This window comes from Ammodytes marinus, assembly GCF_949987685.1.
Source record: "Ammodytes marinus genome assembly, chromosome: 4".
Lineage (NCBI taxonomy): Eukaryota > Metazoa > Chordata > Actinopteri > Uranoscopiformes > Ammodytidae > Ammodytes > Ammodytes marinus.
Window position 1 is genome coordinate 3,917,734 of NC_137233.1, and position 5,539 is coordinate 3,923,272.

Sequence of the window (5,539 nt, forward strand, 5' to 3'; positions counted from 1 at the left end):
CAGTGATCTAAATGGTCTGGGAATTGTATTTTACATGTAGTGTCGCAAAGCCAGACCAAAACTACAACAAGTAGTTGTTTGTTACACATCATAATACAGTTCATCATATCCATCTCTACAATATTAATAAGGGATCTTTTCTTAGACCTTCTTTAACTTTATTTAGGCCGATCATCTTCGTTATGTGAAGGGAGAAATACTAAACCTCCTTTATTTGGATTTGTAAATTATTCTTTATCACTTAAAATTAGGTTTTCTAGTAAAGTAACAAGAAAGATAAAGATGTGTGGGGAATGGGGATATTATATCTCGTTTCTTGTTTTGAAAATGCCCCTCGCTTTTAAAGTGTTTACTCGTCTTTGTGTTGTGTTCTGCTTCTAATCGGTTGTAGCATGTGTGACTCTCCTGCGAATATGTTTCTAATAGGCCTTCAAAATAAAACTAGAAAACAAACTGCATCCGCAACAAGGACGCTACTTCCGACTCGGAGCTGTCCGGCTTCAGTCAGGCTTTTTCGTCACTCCCCCGACTGCACTCGGCTACTCTCGTCTACTTTCCAGACGAGCTGAAAGTTAGGTCGAACGAGCCTCTTGATTTCAGATCGGAGTGACAGCTGACTGAGCCAATCAGGCAACAGAATAAGTTTATCCTTTACGTTTAGCCTGGTCGGGACCAGGTTAAACGTAAAGGATAAATCTCCATGGTAACTTATGTCCCTCTATGGTCCCTCCGCTTTTATGCAACCGGATCATGGCTAACACAAGCCAGGATAACCAAAATATCCTAGGTTAATCCCTTATCCTAGTTTTATGCAATAGGCCCCAGGAATGTGTGTGCTTACTGCTTTCTCTGGCAGCAAGGGAATGCAAAATGAGTAAACGTAAAAAAAAAGACAATATTTGTTATATCTGATAAAACTGTTTAAAAAGAATCCTTATTAGCTGGGTTTACTAGTATACTAGTCGGAATGGTGACTGATGGAGAAAAATCCAGAAATATTTGAACATATTTTTTGGCATTTTCAAGCTTTATTAGATAGTACAGCAGCTTGGCAAAAAATGCTGCCCACTGATTACAACACCTGTGAGTGTGATGCAACACACCATGCATAAAAGTGGAATAAAGACATCCAGGATGATTGATAAAGCCAGCCTTGACAAAGTCTAGCCTGGGCACTTTGGATTAGTCAGTTGCATAAACGCCAATCCAGGATGTAAAGGGGCTGCTTTGTCAAGCCAGGTGTAAGTAATTCTGTTAAGTGCCAGCCCACAGCTTTCAGAAGTAGACCCAGAGATCGAACACAGATTTACTGATGGAAAAATGGAAAAGACGGCCCATTTTCCCACAATGCCTTGCTAGTTTAAACCGTAAGTGAGGGGGCAGTTCAATTCATACAGGAGATGTATTCTCTGCTAATTGTTCTTGATGTCCCTGCATTGTTTTATGATAAAATAGTTGACAGTGAGCAGTCTGCAGGTGCATCTAAAAAATTGAATATCATGGAAAGTCCATTCAAAAAGTGAAACTTTCATAGATTCATTACACAAAGTGAAATATGTCAGGCCTTTTTTTTTGGATGATTGATTGACATGGAATAAAAAATCCAGTATCTCAAAATATTAGAATGTTACATACAACCAATCAGAAAAAGGATTTATAATACAGAAATGTCGACCTTCTGAAAAGTATGTTTATTCTAGATTAATTTCACTCCATGTGTAATGAATTTCTAGAATATATTTAAGTTTCACTTTTTGAATTCAATTACAGAAAAAAGGAATTTTTCATTGATATTGAATTTTGTTTTAGATGCACCTCGATATAGTGATAAGTACAAAGTGAATTTATTTGACCCACACTTGCAACGTCATCTTCCATCGATAATCAATTGTATAAATATAGCCTGCAATATTGAACATCAATTATTGTAATTTATATCATTGCATCTTAATCTAATTATAATTAAGTTAATTATAAATGGTTCAGGTTAAATAAATAAAAAAGAAGGACTATTTAACTAAATGACAATGCAGTCCTTTATGTGGTACCTTAATGGAAAATAAAGCAATACACAGAAGATCATGGAATAACTGTTAAACACCTTGATTTCAGATCGGAGTGACAGCTGACTGAGCCAATCAGGCAACAGAATAAGTTTATCCTTTACGTTTAGCCTGGTCGGGACCAGGCTAAACGTAAAGGATAAATCTCCAGGGTAACTTATGTCCCTCCACTTTTATGCAACCGGATCATGGCTAACGCAAGCCAGGATAACCGAAATATCCTAGGTTAATCCCTTATCCTAGTTTTATGCAATAGGCCCCTGCTCACTCAATCAGAGGCAGATTAAAGAGAGGGGGAAAATAACAAACTAACCCTGCGTTCCAAATCACATACTCTTTCTTTTTACTACACTACATACTAAAGTACAGAAGAGTTTAAGGGCCACAGGAGAGAGAAAAAAAATCAGATAAGGAAGATTTTTTTTCATTATGTCGAGAAATGTCGAGAATAAAGACGAATACTCCAAAATGCTATTGGAGTTAGTGGGGGCATTTATGTATTTTCAGCATACTACAGTTGACGTGCATGTATTTGGGACATCATAAATCTTTTTCTGGCGTACTAAATAAATAGTAGGGAAGTATGGGGGATTGGAACGCAGGGATAGTGTTTAATTCTCAAAAAAAAAGAAAAAGCATCAACTAAACTTTACCGGTCAAAAACAGGTCAGCAGCTTGGCAAAAAATGTACGTAAAGTGTGTGTGTGTGTGTGTGTGTGAGAAGGTGGGGGCGTCGTGTCTGCCTGTGCGTAAAAATGCTGCCCACTGAAACTGAAACACCTGTGTGTGATTGAGTGAAACAACACACCTGCTCACTCAATCAGAGGCAGATTATAGAGAGGGGGAAAAGAAGAGGCTAAGAACAAACACACAAAACAAGCCCATACGTAACACATGGCCACACAGACACACACAGATACAATCATGTACATATGTATTGTATTTTATCTTATTTGATTTTGATGTATTTTTAATTTTTGTTTTTTAAATTGTTTTTATTTTTATTCTCTCTTTTTTATTTATTATAGATAGATAGATAGATAGATAGATAGATGGGTGGGTGGATAGACAGACTGACTGACCTGTAAAGCACTTTGGTTGGACTGTTGTAAAGGGCTGTTTAATAAATAAAGTGCATTACATATGAACTTTTTTTTGTTTTACAATTTGGGTCACGATTATTTGACACATTTTGATTTGATCGAGCTTTTGTTTCAGTCCTCAGTACTGTCTATATGTGTGAGATAGATGGATGGATGGATGGATAGATGGATGGATAGATAGATAGATAGATAGATAGATAGATAGATAGATAGATAGATAGATAGATAGATAGATAGATAGATAGATAGATAGATAGATGGGTGGGTGGGTGGATGGATGGATAGATGGATGATAGATAGATAGATAGATAGATAGATAGATAGATAGATAGATAGATAGATGAGTGGGTGGATAGACAGACTGACTGACTGACTGACTGACAGACACTTTAAGCTGGGAACACACCGCATTGGCCGCCTGCGGCGGTTGGCCGCGTGAACGCAGGAGGCTCGCCGCTTGATCATTTGGGTCATATTGGGCCATATTCAGCGGAGCCGCGGCCGCCGGCCGCCACATCGAAGGCGGCGGTTGGCCGCGTGATCGAAAGAGGCTCGCCGCTTGATCATATTGGGCCATATATTCCTGACGCCGACGCCGAAATCAGACCCGTCACACTTATGGTGCAACAACAACAGCATGGTCCAGCTGTGCCAAAAAATACAGATGTAGGTTCACTGTGTAACCAGCAGCAGTCATGTCACAAATAACATTAAAACAGCATGAAGACGCACCCCGATCGCAAATACACACACATTAACAGCAATTCAGCAACATATCTAAACACAATAACAACAGCAGTGTGTGCTCAGCGGCTAAAATAAAGGCAAACATCAGCCTACCTGAAAGTGAAAGTGTGCCGGCTGACGGAGGACAACACCGGTTCTTCGCTGCACTATATTGGAATTCCACACGGACACTGCCGTCAAGTTTGGGTTCATATTATCCTCAGGAGCAGCACAGAGCTGGGTGAGTTTCACTATGCTAACCGGCGCTACCTTGGCTAAAGTACAACCAACAGCTAAACAGATGCAAAATAGCCTACACATATGCAGAATGTATTGGAAGCCCGATGTCCTCACTCCACACGCCCACCTCGTCTTGCAGACCACCGCCACCGGGCAATCTCAACGCTGATTGGCTGTGGAGGCGCGGTGCCCGGCGGCGCTGCAGAAAAAGATGAAACATTTCATCTTTTTCTGCGGCGCCGTGCTCGCTGCACAAGCCTTCGATTCACGCTCCTTCGATGACACAATTTCTATGCGCCGCTAATGGCCGCGCTCCCGATTCACGCGCCTCTCATGAGGCGCGGCCACGCGCCGCGCAAGCCCCCGCCGCCGGCCGCTGGACGCCGATTATTGGGTGGACGCGCGGCCACGCGCTAGTACATTGACTTTGTATGTAATCTCGCCGCGCGGCCAGTGCAGTGTGTTCCCAGCTTTATTCATCAAATTCAAGTTTCCAGCATTTCACACATCCATTTAAAAAACAACAACAATCCCATATACAGTTGTGTTCAAAATAATAGCAGTGTGTTTAAAAAAGTGAGGCAAGATCAAAATCCTTATAATAGCTTGTATTTCCAAACACGCTGTCACTGTCTTCAAAGTGTACTGTGGCTTGAATAGGGGCCGCAGACAGTTTGTCAGACGACCCCCAAACACTGAATTCAAGCCACGGTACACTTTGAAGACAGTGAAGCATGGTGGCACAGACATCATGTTATGGGGATGTTTCTCATACTATGGTGTCGGGTCTATTTATCGCATACCATGGATCATGGATCAGTTTGGTTACATTTAAATACTTGAAGAGGTCATGTTGCCTTATGCTGAAGAGGAAATGCCTTTGAAATGGGTGTTCCAACAAGTCAACGACCCCAAAGCGAACAAGATCTTGGTTCCAGACCAACAAGATTAACGTTATGGAGTGGCCAGCCCAATCCCTGGACCTTAGTCCAATAGAAAACCCATGTGGGGACATCATAAATGCTGTTTTTGAGGCAAAACCAAGAAATGCAGAGGAATTGTGGAATGTAGTCCAATCGTCCTGGGCTGAAACACCTGTTCACAGGTGCCATAAATTGGTCGGCTCCCTGCAACACAGATGCTCAGAAACAGAGGTTATACAACTAAATATTAGTTCAGTGATTCATAGGAAAGCTAAATCTTCGTGCATTTTTCAGTTGTTATAGTAAATGTTTGAGTTGTAAAGAAAAATGCAGACACTGCTATTTATTAACATTCTAATATTCCTTTTTCTTCACTTTCTGTAAAGATGAAGAAACATTTGACAAAAGTTTCTTCATGTTTGGATTTGGAATAGAATGTGCAGTGTCCCCAATGCATTTGTGTGTTTGGAAATAAAAGCTATGA

General features: G+C 40.6%; 1 protein-coding gene across 2 annotated transcripts in view; it reads right to left on the reverse strand.

The window, feature by feature from the left end:
- Nucleotides 1-1,093: 1,093 nt before the first annotated feature.
- The window catches only part of LOC307249608 (gamma-glutamyl hydrolase-like), a 30,678-nt gene continuing 26,232 nt past the window's right edge, over nt 1,094-5,539 (reverse strand). For both annotated transcript variants that reach the window (XR_013844842.1, XM_080026411.1), the window contains one exon: nt 1,094-5,539. This exon is cut by the window's right edge. The gene's annotated coding sequence lies outside the window, so the exon portion shown is untranslated.